Source organism: Pongo abelii, chromosome 2 (assembly GCF_028885655.2).
Source record: "Pongo abelii isolate AG06213 chromosome 2, NHGRI_mPonAbe1-v2.0_pri, whole genome shotgun sequence".
In the NCBI taxonomy this organism is placed as follows: Eukaryota; Metazoa; Chordata; class Mammalia; order Primates; family Hominidae; genus Pongo; species Pongo abelii.
The window spans coordinates 17,264,952-17,287,309 of record NC_085928.1 but is presented as its reverse complement, the minus strand read 5'-3'; the positions used below and the strand labels follow the sequence as shown (position 1 = coordinate 17,287,309).

Here is a 22,358-nt window from a genome sequence, read left to right as displayed (position 1 = left end):
AAAAATCACTAGAAAAGATGTTAGAGAATGTCGTACAAATAAATACTACATGTAAATGTTCTTTAAGCATTTGGTAGAAAGTTGGCCAAGATGACCCCTAGCAGGTGCACAAACTAAATTGGGGTGGGAATGGGAGTGAGGACAGGTAAGATTTGGAAGCAGCAAGAGCTTCCCAGGCAAAGTCAGGACCTTTTGGGGAATGCAACTGGAAACAGGGGCAGTGTAAGAGGAAAAGAGCTCAGCACTACGAGTCCAGAGTGTCAAGCCCAAAGAGTCCAAAAGCTGAGGTTCTGGCTTTGCCAAGATACCAACATGGAAGGTAGGAGTGCACAGAGATGACTGGGGAATCCCAGGTAACCAAAAGATTCAGGCTTAAAGGAGCCATTAGGGCTTCAAGGGAAGCTTTCCTCCTACACATTTGAGGATTATTTGGCTCCTATATTAACTAGTACTTTTTAGCTTCAAGTAAAAAACAATCTAATAAAAAGCGTGGCTTAAGTAAAATGGAAATGTGCCTTTCTCTCAAGCAATGTAAAGTTGAGCAGTTGTTAGTCCAGAGCTCATATAGAAGCACCACAATGTCAGAGAATCCAACCCTTATTCTTTCAGATGCCAACATCCTTAGCATCTAGTTTTCATCTTCAGTATTGCTTCATGGTCACAGTTAGTTACTGCAGCTCCAACCATCACATCCACCATACAGGGAGGAAGAAGGAGGAAGAGAGGAAAGCAAACTATACTTATCAACTAAGTCAGCCAGTCCCCTTTAAAGAGCATTCTCTTCAGTAGTCCACTCTGTGATTTCTGCTTACATCCTTTCACCAAATCTGTTTGGTATGACCAATCCTAACTTAAAAAGAAGCTGTGGAAATATAGTTTTTAAACTTAGCACTGAGTTGCCTTCAATAAAACTGGAGTTCTCTTAGTAAGATAAAGGGAATTATGGACATTAAATAGGCAATTAGAAATCTCTGCAACAACCTCCTAACCAAAGAATGGCTGAAAAGTTATTTCCAACTCCCAGTTATGTGTTGGGTGAGGCTCTAGATGTATTGATGTTCTTGGGAGGCTTTTTCATGGATTCCAGGGAAGGGCAAGGCAGTTTATAGACAGCTTATTCCATCACTGGGTTTGAACTAAGTTGAATTAAGGAAAAATAATGATAATAAAAAGGGGATTCCTACAGGAACAGTCTAAAGGAAGTGAACTAATATGGTTTGACTCTTGTTCCCACCCAAATCTCATTTTGTAGCTCCCACGTGTTGTGAGAGAAACCTGGTGGGAGATAATTGAATCATGGTGGTGGGTCTTTCCCATGCTGTTCTCATGATGGTGAGTAAGTCTCATGAGATCTGATGGTTTTAAAAATGAGAGTTTCCCTGCACAAGCGCCCTCTTTTCACGCTGCCATCCATGTAAGATGTGACTTGCTTCTCCTTGCCTTCCACCATGATTGTGAGGCTTCCCCAGCCACGTGGAACTATAAGATCATTAAACCTCTTTCCTTTGTAAATTGTCCAGTCTCAGGTACGTCTTTATAAGCAGCATGAAAGCAGACTAATATATGCATCATAATGGTTACAGTGTTGGGTGAGGTGATGGGATCATGACTTTTCTAGTTTTCTGTTATGTATTTGTATTATTTCAAATATTCTTGTATTCTTTTAATTTCCTATTGAATTCTTTTTTCCTATTTTAAGACTCCCTGGAGAAGGAAGGCATTTGGGCCAGCCTACTTAAAGTGAGACATATGCCCAATGTGCAAATTAGGCCAAAAGACCACAAAATGTGTTTAAGAAACAAACCAGGGCATGTGAAATTGCACTTGCATAAATATGTTGTGTGTGTGTAATATTGATCTCCATCTCACAGGGGAGCAATAATGAGCTGGCAAAGGCTCCTGGGAGGGAAAATTGGAGCATGAGAAATCTACTCCATGAAAGTTATTGAAGAGCAGGTGGCACGTTTGGAGGCCTGTGGTAGAAAGACCTGGGTTCTAGGCCTTTTCCCACTCTTCCCCTTAAACAGCTGCACATGATCCTGGGGGAAATTAACCTATTTAGTCTTGGATTTTTAACCTATAAAATGGGAAAAGAGAATAAGAAGATAATTAAAATCCTTTGAAATAGAAATAATTTTATTTTCCGTAATTGTTGAGCCAAAAGAGAAAATGGTGAGATATTTTGGGAAGTGAGGCTAAGGGGGGATGAAAATAGACAAGTAGCCTAGCATGTGAAGAGGTTTCACCAAGAGTAAAAAACTTAGAATAACATGAAAATAAGAAAACCATTTGGAGGCAATTTTAGGTGCGTAGTAGCTATGCGGAACCTCTTTAGATTGGGAGATTCACCCAATTGATGAATCGGACTCTGTTGTTGAATTGTACATCCTGATTGCAATTCTAGCACCAGGAGGGGATTCCTCATGTGCATCTGGTTGCAGCCACCCAATTAAAATTCCCACAAAAAGGAATTAATTTTATAACTATCTAAGTCAATGAAATGGACTAACTCCCATTAGCGAGATTTCTAATGCAATTATTTTTAAATAGCATTAATTCCACAATTCTTTTAATCTTGCCATATAGCTTTCCCTAATGCCTGTTCCTCCAACCCCAAGTCCTTTTATTTTTAAATCTCTACAAGTCTTTCCCTCTTTAAATTTAGGAACATCCCCTGATCAATTTATATTCCTTTTCAAATTGCTTTCTAATTGAAGTATATGTACTTTTAAGTGGAAAATTCAGAGTATGTGTGTGTCTGTGTGTGGGCACACACGCACATGCAAGAGACTGCTATGGTTCTTCTCAAACATTTTTCTGGAAAATATCTTATAATATAACATACTGCTCTAATGAGATTATTTTTTCAAATGCAAATAATGCCCCGAATTTCGCAGAAGAAATGGAGTTTCTTTCCCTGCACTATCAGACTAATTACAATTATTTTGATACAATAGCTCTTCCTTGAGCAAAACCTTGCTCATTCTTCCTGCCTTCAGCAACTTGAGGATAAGGAGATAAGTCTGTTTCCTGGGTTGGTGGGTAAGCCAATGAGCAGAATCTTAAGGAAGAGGAAGAAGAATAGTGGAAATTTCGCCCAAATTCAGTGGAAATCCAGGCTTCTTTCCTTCAACTGTGGCCTCAATGCATCCTCTACTCTTTGATCTCTGTAAGCCTCAGCCTTCACATTTCCTTGATAAATTCAGGATTCTAAAACTTCTGGTCCAAGTTTCTGCTTTCATTTTCAGCAAATGGCACTGGCATCATTCCTCACGAGTCTGCTCTTTCAAAGTCTTCCTTCACTGTAACATAGAGAGAGAAAACTGTTCTCATTCTTCTTCCCTTATTTTATCCTGTTGATCCAGATAAATAGGTACCTGTTTGTCTAAAGTTAATTATTGCAATTTATACTCCTCCAAAATCCTGGGAGAACTTATCTCCAGATAAACCTGAATGAGTTGGGCTATCTAGCTCTTCCTTCAAGGCCAGATTAGGTACATAATTGGAGAATAAAAACAAAACAAAACCAAACAAACAAAAACCCTGAAACGAAAATGAGCAGTCTAGGTCTTCACTAAAGTTTCTTAAGGAGATGGGGAAGGAATATACAAAACTTCCTTGAAATATATTTTTGATTTTCCTTTCTAACTCCTACTTCCTTGCCTGTATCTCTTCCCTCTGCTTCCCACTACCCAGTCTTTTCTTCTGGAAGTGAAATTAATTATCTGAAGCCATTTGGCTGCTATCGCCTTTTCTAGTGACCCTCCCTCCTCTCCTCATCACATGGCACAACTAAGGCTCAACAATTAGCTGCCCAAGAAAATTTTATTTTTCTTTAGAGCTCAGACAATTGGGTGATATACATCATTCAACATTATAAAACAAGGCTAAGAATTATATTTCATAGAGTTGTTGTGAGAATTAAATGAGATAATATATGCCAAGCTTTTAGAATAGTGACTGGCACTAGGTAATAACTCAATACATTTTAGTTCCTATCATCTTTAGCTATTTTTCCCAGCACATAACAATTACGTTTGCTTCTCTAGCAGTTTTTAGTTTGCATTTGCTCCTGTTTTCTGTCCAAAACAACCTACGTTTTTGGATCATTTCTAACTATTATTTTCTTTTTTAAAAAATGCTAAGCTTCTTGAAAAGATAAGCTATCCTTTATGCCTATTTCCTCCTCAAGTCTCTGATTTCTAAGAGTTCAAAACAAGTGAAAAGAACATAAGCACACATTCCAATACACACTATAGCTTTACAGTGCTCTGTTATTACCAGAAGGATGATGAAAAGAAGGGAATATCAGGCTATTTGGAGTGGGCCAGAAAGACTTTAGCAGAGTTTGGAACAAGAGGAAAATAATTTTTGGCAGAGAATGGGGAAAGGCATTCAGATGGGCAAGAACAGTGGTTTGGAGCAAAAATGTAGAAATGTGTTCAGAGAACAGGAAGACTTTTAAAACAAAGCATGTCTGAAATAGAGTAATGAAATGTAAAGTTATTGAACAGTACTGTTTATGATAAATAAATAGGTAACTGGTAGAGAGCTTAAAGTGAATGCAAGTGTCTAGACTTAATGGAGGGAGTAAGAGTAAGATTATGTAATTCAGGCTTATAATTATAATAATAATAATTATTATCATTTTGAGACAGGGTCTCACTTTGTCACCCAGGCTGGAGTGCAGTGGCGTGATCTCAGCTCACTGCAGCCTCAACCTCCCAGGTTCAAGTGATTCTTCTGCCTCAGTCACCCAACTAACTGGGACTCCAGGCGCACGCCACTAAGCCTGGCTAACTTTTTTTTGTATTTTTTTGTAGAGACGGGGTTTCATCATGTTGCCCAGGTTGGTCTCGAACTCCTGAGCTCAAGCGATCCTCCTGCCTTGGCCACCTGAAGTGCTAGGATTACAAGTGTGAACCACTGCACCCGGCTAGGTTTACAATTATTAATAATGACTATGTCGGTCTTATTTTTAGAGGGCTTACTACTATGTGCGAAACATTGTGCAAGAACCTCCCGAGTGGTTTTCCTGCATTTCCTCTTGTTCTGCTAATTCTTTCCTCAACATAACAGCCACAGTAATTTTTTAAAAATGCAAATCTGATCATGTTATTGACTCCTCCACATCTTTCTTAAAATCCTTCACCAGCTTCCCTTTGCTCTTAAGATAAAGATCAAAATCCTAACATATCCCTACTAGGCCCTACTGTATCTGGCTCCAGCCTCTTCAGCTTCAATTCTTGCTCTCTTTTTGTCCCTTAAAACAAGCACTGCCATCTCCTGGCTTGGTGCTTCACACGTGTTCTTTCTTAATCCTGGACAGCTCCTGCCTACACCTCTGGGTCTGGTTTACACTGCCTCGTCCTCCACACCTCCGAGAAACTTTGTCAGGAAAGCCTAGGCAAACTCTCCTATTGCTTCCTTCACAGTGTGGACAGCTATGGGGGTACACCAAGAGGATGTCCCTTCAAGACCTTGCCATTCAGCTGAAAGGAGTGCAGATGACTAACTGCCTCCAGCCGTTAGTGTCTCAGGGCCTGCCTCAGCCACACTCTTCTGCAGCAGCCCCAGTGTCATGGCTGGATGTAGTAACAGGACTAGCATCTGATCATTTCTATCCAATCTGGGATTCCTCTACTAGGCAATCTTTGTTTCCAAGTCTCTCTTGAATTGGCCAAGACTTTGACAAAAGCATTGCAGTCTGACACTCATTCCTGCCCAATCCTGCTTCTTCCACCCTTAATTTTTCTCGGACATTAACCCCCAATGAATCTTGTATGCTTCTGACTCTTTCTCTGAATCTACCTCTGCAGAACCCAATGACACATAGCATTTATCATGATTTCAATCTATAAATTTACTTATGTAATACCTAGTAAATATTGACACCACACTGCAAATTTATGAGAGGAGAGACCACATCAACAACTCAAAGTTGTATCTTTAGTTATCTTCCAAAATGCTTGATACATAGAATATCTCAAAAAATATTTGTGGAAAAAAAGTGAAGAACTTTTTACATGAACTATCTCACTAATTCTTTGAGAAATATACTATCATTGTGCCATTTTAAAGGTGGGGAAACTGAAGGAGAGAGATTAACTTGCCCAAATTTGAATCCAGGTGTGTCTGATTTCCAAGATCTTCTTCTGAATCTCTACTTAATTTTCTTCCTGAGCAGGTGAACAAGAGGTTCAGAATGGCTCATCAGCTAGGACCCTTGGGTTTTTCCCTTGCTAGGTTTTTCTTTTATCAAACGTTGTGAGCTTGATTTGGAAAAGGATCTTAATTCATTTCTGTATTTCTAATAATGCCTGGCACATAAAAGTGCTTGCTCAGTGTGTAGTGAACTGGATGAGCAGTGGAAGACAGAAATGATGCTTGAAGTATATGGTTCTTGCTGGTCTCTATAGACTCTACTGCTTCTCAAGAGGAACTGATGTCCAGGACAGCTGGAGTACAGCTTTATTTGATAACAACTCCTCTCCTCCATATCTAAGGCTATATGGCAGCTTTTCTCTGTAAAGAATTTCCATTTGTGCTGCAAAAAGAAATCAGTGGACCTGAGAACCAATCATTTCCTCTTGCTTTCAGAGTTATGATGCACTTGATGCAGCTAGGAATGAATTATTGCAGCAGAGCTTGGAAGGAATATTAAAGAAAGATTTAGCCTATTTATTTTGTAAAGGGAAGAAATTGAGGTCCAGAGATATAAAGCAAGCCAAGATGGAACTGGAACGAGATCTCATGTCTCTCCTTTACTGACTTCCAGCCTACAGAAGAAATTAAAAATCTTCATTTTACTTCCTAGCAGTAAGGCTAAACTTTGCCTCAGAGAGAGTCATGCAGCCACCTTTTGCTGGGATGTGACCCAGGGAAAGAGGTATGGGCTGTGGCAGGCATAGAAGATTCTAGAATCACAGTACTGTGCAAGAATCAGTATTTCCTAGACAAGCACAACTTCTGACAATAAGATATACTCACTGGAAAGATAAGTGTAATTGCTTGACTACAGAGTTACCTAATCTAGTTTGGATCTTATTGTTGGAAAGTCTGATCAGATTTGAGTTCTCTTGTATGACTTTCTCAAATCTTTAGTGGTTCTAGCCTAAAGCAATCACTACTCTCTTCCAAGGAGTACTTACCACTGCTCTGACATTGAGTCTCTTTCTTTGTGAATATTTGTACCTTCCTGGTGTTATTTTTGTCTTATAAATTTTAAAGGAGGCAAAAATAGGCATATGTCCTGCCAGAGGTCATACCCCTTCAATATTAGGACCAGTCTCTCTTCATGTACAAGGGTCAAGGCAATTCTCAGGCTAAGAGAGATGGACCAGGCAGCCCCAGTTCTCTCCTGGCCACTGGTCCTCCCTGGTACCTGTCAGCCTGCCAGGAGCTGGTGCTGCAACTCTGTCTTAGTGCCCATCATTCTCCTGGTTGGCTAGGAGGCCCTGCTGGGTTTGGAGAGGGTCAAGGCGCAAAGCCAGGCAAGATGAGAGGCCACAGAGAAGATATGAAGGAAAAAAAATCCTGAAAAATGCATCAAAACAGTACTGAAAGTAAACCCTGGCTGTGGACTGAGGATTGGCAAGAAAGTGAAGTAGCCCTGTTCAAGGTCAGAGCAGTGTGAACATTCTCAAGCTGGAAGCTGAAATCAATTTTTCTTCCCTTTCAGTCTGGCAGCTGCATGTGGTGGGTACGTCAGAAGCTAGAACAGTAAGAATCAGCCCTGGCAACAGTAATACTAGGAAAAGGCAAAAGGGCCCACAGACAAAGGACTGGGGCCAAAAGAGGCATTGATCCTTGTTGTTAGGCCCCTTGCTAACAGGGCAGAGCTGGTCCATGGCCTATGAAAGGCACCATGGGAGTATTGATTCTTGTGGGTTCCTAGTTTTATCATAATTAGTTTTTCATGAAATTGTTTTTTAAAATAATTCTTTAAAATAATTATATGTCCTCATAGCTAAGGCCGTGTTTTGATGAGAGTGGGAATAAGAAGAGACTCTTCCTCTGTTATGAGGCTTAAAATTCAGGACAGGGAAGCTGCTGCACTTCTGATCAGTCAGGTCTTGCCAAGACGGGTCCAAAGATTTTGGATCAATGGAGCACAGAGGAAGGGAGGTGGGGAATGTAGGGAAATCAAGCTCCTTTTCTGTCTCTTCTGCCTCACTGCTCTGTGGAGTGCATAAGGGTGAAGGTAATTTAAGGATGGAAAAGGAAGCAAGGGAAAACACTGTCCAGTGAACAAAAATATCACAGAATAAGAATTTTTAGAGATAGAAGAAAATCCATATTTTGAAAATTTAAATGTGATAGATTCTCACACATTTATAGCTTATATAGATCTGGAAATGAACAAGTAAACTGAGAAGGGAAAGGAGGAGAGAACACATTGTCCAGAACAAGGTCGGCTGTAGGCAGATCTGACAGCCTCCGCAATGGAGAAGACAGAGGAGATGCGGTGGAGCCTAACAGTCTTCCCTTTGCACATTTCAAGTCAACTAACATTTGTTGAGCACCTATTAGGTGCCAGGTATTGTGCTGGACCCTGGACTTCTAGAAGCGAATAAGTTATACCATTATAACATTTTAGAGAATAAGGTAGATCTGTTCATAGACAACCTCAAAACAAGGCATAATGTGACAGATTCAATAGAGGTAGAAGCTGTATGCTACAGGAAGACAGAAGAGGCTAAGGGTGAGTCTGTCTAGTAGATCACAGAATCCTTCAAGGAGGAGGGGTCACTTGATCTAAAAATTGAAAGATGAAAAATTGAAAGATGATTTTCTTTTCTCTTTCTTTGCTCTGTAAATTGATGTTTTATTTGAATAGGTTAATTCATTAACTTAAGAACATTAAATCCCTTCACTTTGCACTAAAACAACAGCAGCACAATATGTATGATGAATTCCTGGGGATATTATCATTCTGTATCAGAGCTCAGGTTCACATTTGATTGTTCCAATAGCAGTGCAAAGGGTCTTTTTTTTTTTAAAAAAAAAAATTTTACTCTAAGTTCTGGGATACATGTGCAGAACGTGCAGGTTTGTTACATAGATATACATGTGCCATGGTGTTTTGCTGCACCTATCAACTAGTCATCTAGGTTTTAAGCCCCACATGCATGAATTAGGTATTTGTCCTAATGCTCTCCCTCCCCTTGCCCCTACCCCCTGCCCCCACCGACAGGCCCTGGTGTGTAATATTCCCCTCCCTGTGTCCATGTGTTCTCATTGTTCAACTCCCACTTATGAGTGAGAACATGTGGTGTTTGGTTTTCTGTTCCTGTGTTAGCTGGTGCAAGGGGTCTTATGAAAACAAGAGAATGCAGAGTCCTGCAGAGTCCAGAGAAAACCTAACAAGCTACAATAAGAAATAGAAACTTCTCCAGGGAAAATGACAACTCATTATTTAAGAAAAGCAACATTGCCCTTTCCCCAATAATATGCAGCTACTGCATCCTTGTGATTGTAGATCAGATCATATTTATAACCCACTGTTACAGTGAAATCCACAATTTTTACTATATGTGAAATTGCTTAAGACCATAGGAAGTATTAAAGTCAGAGACTGGATCACTTCATTCAGGTGTTTTAATCAGAGGTCAGCAAACTTTCTATAAAAGCCCAGATAGCAAATATTTTCAGCTTTGCAGGCCACATGGTCTTTGTTGCAACTATTTGACTCTGCCATTATAGCATGAAAGCAGCCACAGACAAGATGTAAATGAATGAAAGTGGCTGTGTTCTAATAAAGCTTTATTTACAAAAACAGCTGGATTTGATCCTAGAGCCATAGCGTTCCAAACCTTGCTTTTACTCATCACTTTAAAGTGACTCTTCCCCATTCCTGCTACACTCTCACTTCTGCAACATGAAGGGCAGTGGAGGTATCCATTAAGAGCATAGCTCTCCTTTCCAACCCCACATTAGTATTTTCCAATCAATAGTTAATTTCCTTTTTATATTTAAGAATCAAAACATTCTATCCCGGCTGGGTGCAGTGGCTCATGCCTGTAATCCCAGCACTTTGGGAGGCTGAGGCGGGAGGATAACTTGAGCTCAGGAGTTGGAGACCAGCCTGGCAAACATGGCGAAACCCTGTCTCTACTAAAAATACAAAAATTAGCTGGGCGTGGTAGTGCATGCCTGTAATCCCATCTACTTGGGAGGCTGAGGCAAGAGAATAACTTGAACCTGGAAGGTGAAGTTTGCAGTGAGCTGAGATCACGCCACTACACTCCAGCCTAGATGACAGAGTGAGACTCCATCAAAAAAAAAAAAAATTCTATCCTTACTCTTTTACATAAATTTATACCTCCATTTTTTTTTCTACATCTATCCAGACATATCTCAATTGTCACATGGATTAATCTTTCCTTATCCTTAGCAACTACTGTGGCTAAGCTGTTCTGGAAACAGAATTTCCAGAGCTCCATTCTGAAATATCGCACAGATTGCTAGTTGTTTACCTCAATATCTATTCTTCTCTTTCCATAGTTATATAACTCCCAATATTTATCTAGGCACACAGCCACCCAGAATATAGACATTTCCCACTCTCTTTGCAGCTGAGATTAAGTTCTAGCTAATGTGACATAAGCAGAAAGATTGTGCAGCACCTTCCAGGAAACAGTTTGAAAATGCAGTCACTGAGTGCCTTCTCCCCTTCTTCTTCATCTCTTTCTCCATTATGCAACCTGGAAAAGGGAGGTGATGACTGAACTCTAGCTGCCATCTTGGACCATGAATATGGACTTTGTCATAAGGATGTCAAAACAGAGAGCTGGAGGAAGCATTAATATTAAGGATTGTGGATTCTTGTGCTAGCCCTGGACCACCTTACTTTTTATCTGATAGAAAAATAAACTGCTCTGTTTAATTCACTGTTATTTACAGTCATATCTATTCCTAACGAACACATTCAGTTACTTTAAAATTTTTATTTATTTATTTATTTATTTTTTTGAGACAGAGCCTCGCTCTGTCGCCCAGGCTAGAGTGCAGTGGTGTGATCTTGGTTCACTGCAACCTCTGCCTCCTGGGTTCAAGTAACTCTCCTGCCTCAGCCTGCTGAGTAGCTGGGACTACAGGCATGCTCCACCACACCTGGCTAATTTTTGTATTTTTAGTAGAGATGGGGTTTCAACACGTTGGCCAGGCTGGTCTTAAACTCTTGACCTCGTGATCCACCCGTCTTGGCCTCCCAAGTGCTGGGATTATAGGCGTGAGCCACTGCACCCGGCCCTTTAACATTTTAAATAAGGATTTTTTTTAAACAAAGGCTGAGATGAGCTTCATTATAGTTCTTAAAATAATGACTATTTTAGAAAACAGTAATCATCTTACATTTTAAAATCATTGGATATTTATGTTTGTTAAATGTGGCAAAATAGAGCACAAGAGTTGTCTATCTGAATTTATTGTGCTTTTGTACTATAGCTTTAAAATGTTCAATGCTTCTTATGAATTCAAATAACAAATAGAGGCAACTGAGAAACATTTACTATGTTAAGTAAGCCTGAGATGTACAGCCTGCCTGGTTCTCTTAGCAACAGTTGTTGCGGCAACAGGGCAAAGGTTGTGCTATATAACCAGGTTAACTGGACACCGTCAGGTTGCTGAACAGAGCAGTTCCTCTCAGAAGGGCTGAAGCTGGGGAGGCAACATAAATACATCTGCAATTCATTCATTGCCTATTTACACTCTAGGCTTGCAATCATCTGCAGCAATCCCCCTATCCACACCCTACAACCAGCAGTCAAGCTTGAACTGTTTGGCTAGCTTCTTGTGGATTATAGGCTACGTGATAGCACCAGGAGTTCCCATAGGTAACAGTTTACATTCTTGATTCTTCAGAGAGGAACTTGCTGTTGGTCACCAATCACACTGCCTGAGTTTTCACACTGCTGTAGGAGTTCCCTATGAGGGGAGGCCCTACAGAACAATCCTTTCCTGCTCATTACCCCAGTTCTGGGCAGCATAATTTGTCTTTTTTTTTTCTTTACACTCAGCATGGGCATACTATGCCATGTTGATTTGTAAGACACAGGACAGGTGCAAAAAGGATTACCTACAAGGCTGTAAAATGGCCCTGTGTTTCTCTATCTGCTGCTAGCTGGGCAACCTGGAAGCAAAGATTGTTCTTTTCTTCTTGCACTTTACCTTAGAAAATAAAAAGTAATAAACCACAATTCTTTACTTTCATTGCTGAGAAATGCTTTAAGGCAGTGGCCACAAGTTTCCTGAAATACTTGTCTTTCAAGGGCCCAAGATATCCTAGCCCCTGGTTTTTTGTCTTTCCAGCCTTAGCTCCACATACTCTACACTACTGTATTCTCGTACTAGAATGAGATGCTACTGCCCTTCATCCTGCTAACAGGCCACACCCAGTGCCACATTTTAATTGGACCTATTATGTAACACCCTATTCCTGGTATCAACTTCAGGTTTAGTTAAGTTCCTTTGGTTGCAAGGAACAGAGACAAATGGGGTGAGGGGGTAGCTATTCTAAGGATATACTTGAACTATAATCGAGCCTGAAAATCTGGTGAGAGCCAAAGCAATTTAGAAAATAACTGCTTTCTTGAATTTTCTCAGGGACATATGGCTTCTCTAAATAATATCATCTCTGTGACTTTCTTGTTTCTCCTGATTGCTTTTTCTTCATTCATTCACAAATATTTATTGATGTGCAGGGTACTGCTCTATGTACCAAGAATGAAGTGTTGAAAAAAAGTAGACAAAATCATGGAGTTCAGACTTTAATAGAAAGAGACAGGCAACAAACAGATGATAAATATATAATGCCAAGCAGCAATAAATGCTGTGGAGAAAAATAAAGCACGGAAAGAAAATAGGGAATGGCAGGATGCTATTTTAGATAGGATAATCAGAGAAAGTCTCTCCAAGAAGGTAAAATTTGAGCACAGACCTGAATGAATTGAGAGAGGAAGCCACAGTGCAACGGTGTTCCTGGTACACGAAGCAGCAAGTGCAAAGACCCTAAGGCAAGAATGTGCTTGTTGTGTTAGGATCAACACCAAAATCAGTTGGGGATAGAGTGCTGAGAGCAGAGGGAAAATTCATGGATAATAGAATCAGAAAGGTATCCAGGGATCCGATTAAGTAAGGCCTTGTAGGGTCTGGTAAAAACAGTCATATGTTAAATTTGAATTATTTATTAACATGAGGCAGGATTGAAAAATTAAAAGCATGTGATCTGGGACCAGATTCGCTTAGGTTAATCTCTTGGTTCTGCCAATTTCTAGCTGTGAGATATTTTGCCTCAGTTTCTTCTTCTGGGAAGTGAGTATATTAATAGCCTCTGTCTCATGAGGTTGTTGAAACTATTAAATGAGTTATTTAGAAATAAAAGCATGTGGAACAGTGGTTAGAAAGCTATACCTTGTGGGCCAATCCTGTTCATTATTTATTTTTTATGGCCAGAAGGATGCTAAGAATGTTTTTTTGTTTTACATTTATAAATGGATTAAAAATAAAAAGCTATTTCTTACTTTATTTATTAATTTTTTTAAAATCAGGCAGCCTCCCAAGCCAGAATAGGCTCAGAGACTCTCAAAATACTATTTCTTGACTTATGAAAATTATATCAAATTCAAATTTCAGTGTCCAAAAATAAAAGTTTTTTTTTTTTGATACACAGACATACTAATTCATTTACACGTTGTCTATGGATATTTTCATACTATAACAGCAGAGTCGAGTAGTTGTGACTGAGGCTATAAGGCCTACAAAACATCAGATATTTACTATCTAGCCATTTTTAGAAAAAGTTTGTTGATCTCTGATATAGAACATCGACAGGTTTGAAAACACTCGATTCTTGTCAGCTTTAGTAGATAGTTCAGTTACGGCTCAGTCTCTACTCTTTTCTAAAGGTACATTTCACACAGTCCACACTGGCCTCAATTCTGTGTCATTGCTTTGCATTGTGCTCACCATGGCTTCCCAATCGCAGCATGATCTGGCTTCTGTCTCCTTCTCTGATCTCATCTTTCCCTCTTGCTCACTCTGCTCCAGTTGCCCTGGCTGTCTGTCAGTTCTGGGAATCTGCTGAGAATTTCCTTCCTTGGGGTCTTTGCAATTGCTTCTCCTTATATTTGGAACATTCTTTCCCCAACTATACACAAATCTGAATCTCTATCATTCTTCAGATCTCAGTTTAAATATCACATCTCAGATAGCCCTTCCCAAACTGCCTATATAGAGTGTCCCTCCCCCTTGCTATTCCTTATCCAAATACTTTATTTACTTCATTCATGGCAATAATAATCATCTGTCGTTCTTTCATTTATTTATTTGTTTCATTGTTTTTTGTCCTCTTTCCCACTAGAATGTTAGTTCCTTGAAGACAGGGACTTTATATTTTTAATTCTTTGTTATAATACAGTACTGCACTCCGTAAGTATTTGTTGGATGAATGAATGAATGATATTTTTGCGTCAACTCTCATGGCGAAGTACACTAATTCTCTTGTTTGTTTATTTGTTTTTCTCATACTGTCATACCAAGGAAAATGATTTATTTTATCTTTTTCTCAAGGCTATGTCACAGGTCACTGGCTGGGCTATTGTTTGGCTGACTTTGGTCAGATAGCCTTCCCTGGTCTAATGAACTATGGCCAGGAGCTGGGAATGAGGTGGCATCCCAAGGGACAAATTGGCTCCTTTCAGCAGGACCTATGGACAGATAGCACAAAGTGGGGTGCAATCAGGAAACAGCTTTGTGCTTTCCCTTTACTGCCTGTACTCTCTGCTGTTACATCTTCCTCTGCTCTCAGATGAAATCTTGGGTAGAGCTCATATCTTATATGCTTACAATTAGACAACAAAATCTGTCTCCTCTGGTCACTTGATTTCCTAAAACACCTTAGTTCAATAATTAATATATCTAGACCACTGTAATAGTAAAAATTTTGAAATTCATTCAAAATTACATCTTTTCCTTTTCCCCAATTTGGACCTGCTTCAACTGGAAGCTTGCTGTGCAATTGGGTGTGGATGGGAGCATGTGGGTTGTTTCCTTGCCTTCTACCCCACTCACTAGGTTCCCTCTGGCTCCTTTAATATTGAAGTACAGGAAGGCAGCAGAGGTGTGGGATAGCAAAAGTCTGACTAGCACCACTTTAGTGGTCTTAATTTCCTCTAGCTATGGCAGAGATGCAAGCAAAGCATCTAGTGGTACCGTTGTGACCTCCTCAAACAATCTCCTGGGGGGTCACTCAACCGTTCCCTCCTCCCCTGGCTGCAACTTCTGTACCCATTGATACTTCTGAGCCTCTTTCTGCTGAAGATTGTCTTATCCCCCTCTGAAAATCCTCTTGGGCACTCTCCTAACCAGTTCCAGGCCAGCAGCCTTTCTTCTGTGTTTCTCACAACTGATCCATGGCACACAAGCACCTTAGCCCTGTTGTTAGCAGTGACCTAGTTACCTACCAACAAGACAGTGCTCTGTCTTGCTAGCTCAGGTTACTTCAGGCAGGCTTTAACACTTTAGATTTCTCATGATTGACCTGGAGACACATACTGAATTCTCTGATGCTGTCCTTGACACTCCTGTCACTGGGCTTGGGGTACTATGGGGGGCTCCATGTTGGGGCAAAGTGAGCACAATGGAGAAGGAAAATGACACCATGGTTCCACAATTCATTCTATAATAAAACTTTTTTTTTTTTAATTGACAAAAACTTTCTCAGCATGTTCAACCTTATTTTTATAGGCAGGGGATGAGTGAATAACTAATGGTCATAAAGCTGTAAGCCCTGCTCTGAGGAGCTTCACCTCACTTTTGAATAGGGGATGGGTTGCCATTCATTATCTTAGGGTTCTCAGTCAAAAAGAGACAGAATCTCCCCTACTGTTTTTTTGAGACAGGGCCTCATTCTGTCACCCAGGCTGGAGTGCAGTAGTGAGATCCTGGCTCAATGCAGGCTCAACTTCCCATACTCAAGTGATCCCCCCACCTCAGTCTCCCAAGTAGCTGGGAGCACAAACACATGACACCATGCCCAATTAATTTATTTTTATTTTTAGTAGACACAAGGTCTCACTATGTTGCCCATGCTGGGGTTGAACTCTAGGCTCAAGTGACCCTTCCTTCTGCCTCAGCTTCACAAAGTGCTGGGGTTACAGGCATAAGCCATCAAGCCTGACTCTTTTTAAACATTCTATTACATGTCTGGTACACTCTGAAACATTACATGTCTCATGCATAAAACACTCATTTTAAATCATGTGTGTAATGGTTTTTATTAATTCTATAGACTGCATCATAGACTTTTCAGTTCTGGAGGGTTTACAAAGGCCCATGGCCAAAAGGTTTTAACTTCATTTATGAGCTAACTTTGGGTCTATATCAAAGACATCATGAACAAAAGAAAAAAAAAAAAGGAAATTTTTGTAATAGGTTCAGGTGTTCTGAGTAGGGTGGCTTAGTTTTATTGCATGGTAGATTCTACTTCTATCCCTTGAGGCATCATTTTGAAACACAGCTTATAAAGGCAGCAGAAGGTAGTTCTGCGTTTATTACTTATGTGTTGGTGGAGTGAGAAAGAACAATTTCTAATTTCTGCCAGTAAAATTCTTTTCTGTTCCTGTCTGTTGAGCTTGTTCTGGCAGTATTCATATTCTCCCTCCCCCTTTCTCCCCCTAGCCTTAACAGAGATACATTTGTGCTCATGCTGGATTGATGTAGGAAAAGTGAAAAAACTCTTCTTTTTAAAGAATCATTAATTTCTCCTAGAATTCACAAATTACGATTGAGTAGCCTACGTGTCTAATTGTCTTCTCTGCTATAAAATGGAGAAAGCTTACGAAGACAGATGAAGAGTTAAATGCTTTGTGGCATTTTATCAACAGCCTGTGTCTCTTTAGCCCTCACTAATTATTTTTTCTCTACTCCTTTATTCATTGACCACCCTTTCCTGTGCTTGTTCTTTTTTGAGTGTGGGTGATACTGCTCTGGATCACAGGAGGTGCCTGATGTATGTTAATAAATGAATGACTGCTTTTCTAGTAGTATCTACCTATACAAGTTTCCATGGGTACTATAACATTCAAAGGGCCTCATGTGAGGGCTGCTTGATCAGAGAGCTGACAAGATACATGGATTTGAGGTCAAGTGGCCGTAAAACTGGAGGGATAATCATAAAGGGGAGGTCTCTTTTCTAGTTGATGCTAATTGTCTATACACTCAACCTAAACAAAAATAGTTTGATCCACACTTTATGCTTCCAGTTAAGGGTGACCTTAACTGGCTAGGAGAAGAATAATGGTAGACTCTTACACACTCTGGATTTAAAAAAAAACATAAAAAGACCATGGGTCATATTTTACATCACTCCCAGTTAATGCCTGAATGAACCATTGATATAGCTCTTAGGAACTCCACTCACCAACAAAGCTGTTAATATTTAGTTTTCTTTTATAGCCGATAAGGAGTTTTGTGGAAGATGATCTTTGGGAGCCCTGAGGCATCCTCATACAGAGAACTGGCTCCCTTACATTAGAGACCACACTCTTCTGTCTGAAAGAAGAGCTGCGGTAGTTCACCATACATGCCTCTCGCTCCTTTACAAGCTCCTTCTTTGCCTTATCTTTTTAAGCTGGATGTACTTAATTACAGTAAAAACTGCCATTTATTGATCTTTTACTATATGCAAGCCACTGTGTTAAGTACTTTACATACATTACCACATTTAGTCTTCCAATATTCCATCTTAAATCCTGAATTATGCTCTTTCTTTTTTCTATTCACTGTGGGGAGCTCATCTGTTCCAAAGGCTTCAGCTATCACCATCATACTTAATCTCAAAATCTGGATATGTCTACATCCCCAGGTCCATATCACCGAAAGCTCAGTTGGTGTTTTCCCATGGATGACTTGCCATTACCAGTCTTGACTTCAACATCTCAGAAACTCTTCCCACTCTCCTCTTCTGCCTTATTTCTTTGTGTATTAAATTGTCATATTTGCCATAAGCCAGATTTAAATCTTGCAGTTATTTTGATTAATATATAGGTATCTATATATGATATAGACACATATCACTCTAAATATATATATATATGATGTATATACATATAGATATATGGAGAAAGAAGCAGACAGAGAGAGAGAGAGAGAGAGAGAGAGAACAAGTCCTGATGATTTTTCTTCCCTCTGTCGCTTCATCACAATGCTACTTCAGGCCTCCTCACTTCACATACGAATTACTTCAACTGACAGTAGGGGCCTCCATGATTCTAGACACTCTGCTGTTTGATGCATTTCACCATCACCCTTGGCTGCTCTTCTACACACCCTCTGAGGTGTTGCCATTGAGGCCCATTGAGTTGAATCCACATCCTTATTTTGGCTGTACTTATTTTGGCTGTACTTATTTAACTCTATCCATGCCATCTCTCTTTCTTTTTTTTTTTTTTTTTTTTAAAATATGGGCTGGACACTGTGGCTCATGCCTGTAATTCCAGTACTTGGGGAGGCGGAGGTGGGCGGATCACCTGAGGTCGGGAGTTCAAGACCAGCCTGATCAACATGGAGAAACCCTGTCTCTCCTAAAAATACAAAAGGCGTGATGGCGCATGCCTGTAATCCCAGCTATTCAGGAGGCTGAGGCAGGAGAATCGCTTGAACCCGGGAGGCGGAGGTTGCAGTGAGTCAAGATCGTGCCATTGCACTGCAGCCTGGGCAACAAGAGCAAAACAAACAAAAAACAAAAAACAAACAAACAAACAAAAAAGGTTGTCTCTGCCCTAATCAAGCCCAGAGTCATCTGTCACCTTCACCTGGAGGTCTTTGTTCATAAGTTTCCCTTCACCTACAGTTTTCTCCCTCTTATTTTTTTGGATGAAAAATCCATTCAGAGTTGAATGATTTTCTTGAGGTCAAATTGCAAGCAGTTGACCTGGATTTAAACCTATTCTAATCCTCAAGACTGTGCTTGCTTTTCTCAGTGACAACTACTTGTTTCAGAATAAGATGAACATAGGATGAAATTCATAGATGGAAACTCAAACTACATTTGTATAGAGTTTTCCTAATGATAAAATACTACTAGCTCAGGCCAGCATCAGCTCCTGAAGACTGTCTCCTTTGTGCTGGACCCTAGTCATGGCAAATGAAGACATTTCGACACCTCCAGCCAAATTAATCTGCAAAATATGGCTCAATTTTTAATAGCTTTCCATCTATGGTCCCTTAAAGAAAACTTCAAATTCAAAAAAAACGATAGTAAGATGCCTACAGTTTATTTCAGCCACTGAAATTCTCTACTAAACTTCAGATTCAATCATAGGAGCATTGCCCCTAGTTGTCCTAGGTTTGTACTTTAAGCTGCACCCAAAGTTCCAGCATCAATTTTTTAAAGATTCTAAAAAAGGATGATATAGCATATGTTCAAGCTGAGCAAGTTACTAGGATGCCAATAGTATGTTTCTGTAAACTTTTGATTGTGAATTTCCTAGGCAGATAGGACTTCTCTGGCTAGTTTTGCTTTTAACTAAGGACATGCCCTTTAGTTCAAATGAATATCAAAGATTATTAGGCTCTGATCTGAAGTATTTCTTAAGGGTATTCATAGTGCAGAGACAGGGATTTGTGATCTGGCTGGTAACTTGCTGAATAACCAACAAATGTCTTTTCTCCATCTCAGTTTCCTTCTCTAATAAAGGAAGGCAACAATGGCCTCTTTCCATTCTCCCAGGGGTATCAAAGGATTAAGGATGTTGGTGGACGTTATTAAAAGAGAGGTTATATTTAATTAAATGTAACGCTCATAAATATAATCACATCGTGGCAACAGCTGAGTTTTATTACAGGTCCATATAATGAACAGTTTTTGTTACTCATTAGTCAGCCTCATTGTTTGTCATCACCACATTGATTTCAGTCCAAAAAGCCAGATTCTCAGAAACATAAATATTAAATTTGATTCAAGCTGACAGCACTCATGGCCTTGAAAATCTTTAGGTAGAATTAGAAACCAGACAGTTGTCAAAATTTGCCTCTGGAATCTTCTACACTTTTCTAAGATTTTAGTGTTTTGGTTCCAGAGGCTGGTTGCTAATAGTAGCAGAAGATACGTCAATCTGATTCCAAACTCTCCAAGCCACGATGAAAAGCTAATCATCTGTGATGATCACAGTAACTTCTTTCCACTGCCTTCCCAGTAAAAGAAAACCACACATTATACCACAAACTGATACTACTGACAACTCATTCTTTTATTAATTCAGCACCTACTGTGTATAAAACATTCTTTCTAATTATGGGAGGTGGGGAGAAAGTTTCAATGATGAATAAGACACAATCTCTATCCCAAAGGAATTTATAATCCAACACAAATATGTTGTATTTTCAATATCATAATTTATATTTCATATCTAATAATGGAATTATTTTTCTACCTTTCTTTCTTTTTATACATCCAATAGTGTAAAAAGCTTCAGATGGGTGGTTCAAAAGCTTAAGTCTTGCGACTGGCTCTGCTGTTGACCAGCTTGTTTGGTAAGTCACTTTACTTATCTGGGCTCCAGTGTTTTTAATCTGTAAATTCTGAGCTTTAAAATTCTACTCACTCCTCTAACATTCGTCAGCTATTGTTGCAGTACCTACTATATACCTACTACATGCAAGGCAATAGTCTAGTTACTTGGGATGCCTTAGTTACTGGAACAGACACATATGCCTGCCCTCCTCCTCCCTCACATTCTATAGGGAAGGAAGACAAACAATGAACAGTAAACACAATAATAAATAAGTAAAATAATTTATCAGAAGGTTACAGTGCTATGGAATATTGTGCACAATGTAAGAGGGAATCAGAAATGTGGGATGGGGCAGATTTCCAATTTTATATAGAATGGTCAGGTGGGACTAAGGAGATGTCATTCAAGAAAAGACTTGACAATGCCCTGTCCAGTGCCCTCTAAAAAGTATTTTTTATTCTGTATGGTATGAGGGAAAAGTATTAAAGAAGTGCTGGAGCAAACACCACAGAAATAGTGTTACCGAATCAAACTGGGGTCCACTCACCCAGCACAGTAAGGCCAAACATTCACACTGAGGGTTTTCAGTAGGAGAAGGGAGGGCGTTTATTTGCAAGATGCCAAGAAAGGAGAATTGGGCAGCTCACGCTTAAGATCCAAACTCTCTGATACAAGCAAGAGTTTTAAAAAGCAGGGATAAATTTCAGGAAAACAGAAGTACAGGCAAATTATAAATGGAGGTTATACATTGCTTTGGCCTAAAAAGGTGGATATCTTGAAGCGGGTAGCTTATAAGTCATAGGTAGAGTTAAAAGTTTCCTGATTTGCAATTGTTTAAAGAAGAGAATCTGTGTTTAAAAATCTGGGGTCAGCAGAAAGAAAGCGCAGGTCTGGCTCATGGGCATGGCTTCCTCACAGGGGTGTCCAAGGGAGAGAATACAGCCATGGGTTCCTAGTTTCTGTTTCTGGTTGAACCAGTGAAGCCCCTTCCTCATCCCTCTTTTCCACTTATCACTAGAGACAGAAACTGAAACCCGTCGCTTCAGGCTGCTAAAAGCCTAATACAAAACAAAACAAAACAAAACAAAACAAAGCAAAACAAAACAGAACAACAACAACAACAACAACAAAATAAGGTGGGTTGGACAAGCTTCCACCCCTCAGGAAAAACTTTAGAACAAAGAATGACTGTCAGAGTTCAGTCCTCAGTTTCTCCCTAGCTGAGGTCTATGTGCCAGTGGATTTGTTTGACGGGGGTCCAGGTCTCTAAAAAACAACTCAGGGACATATGTTAAGATGTTATCACTAGTTTCTATATGGAACCAAACATCTCATGTCTCTAACTTTCCCTGGGTATTGTTTTAAGTTACTATTACCTCTTGCTTATCAAGTTGCTCATTTACTTTTCAGGACTAGCTAAGTACTTGGAATTTCCCTTGAAGGAACTCAAGATTTTCTTTTAGTTCCTGGCTCCCTGGGGAGGGAGTGCGGGGGTAGGGGAGAAGCAGGCCCCTAAGAGGAGTCTCGACACCATCCCAATGGGCCAGCCTTTGTTGCTTTGCTCTTGCCTTTCCTTGCAGTTGAAGCCAGATATATGACCTAGAACTTCTTTGTCCAATATAGTAGCCATTAGTCATATGTGGTTATTGAGTTCTTAAAATGTGGCTAGTCCAAGTTGAGATATTCTGTAAGTCGGAAATACAAACTGAATTTCTAAGAATGTAAATACCACCTTAATGTTTTCATATTTATTTCATGTTGTAATGGGAATATTGTGTGCATGTTGGATTAAATAAAATATATTTCTAAATTTAATTTTGTTTTTTAAGTTTTTAATGTAGC

The 22,358-nt window shown here is 39.7% G+C and overlaps 1 long non-coding RNA gene across 1 annotated transcript in view; it reads right to left on the bottom strand.

Moving 5' to 3' along the window:
- Positions 1 to 2,145: 2,145 nt before the first annotated feature.
- LOC134760985 (uncharacterized) overlaps positions 2,146 to 22,358 on the bottom strand; it is a 104,506-nt gene continuing 84,293 nt past the window's right edge. The window contains exon 3 of the long non-coding RNA XR_010139134.1: positions 2,146 to 3,302. This is a non-coding gene — a long non-coding RNA (uncharacterized LOC134760985). The remainder of the gene's footprint in view (positions 3,303 to 22,358) is intronic.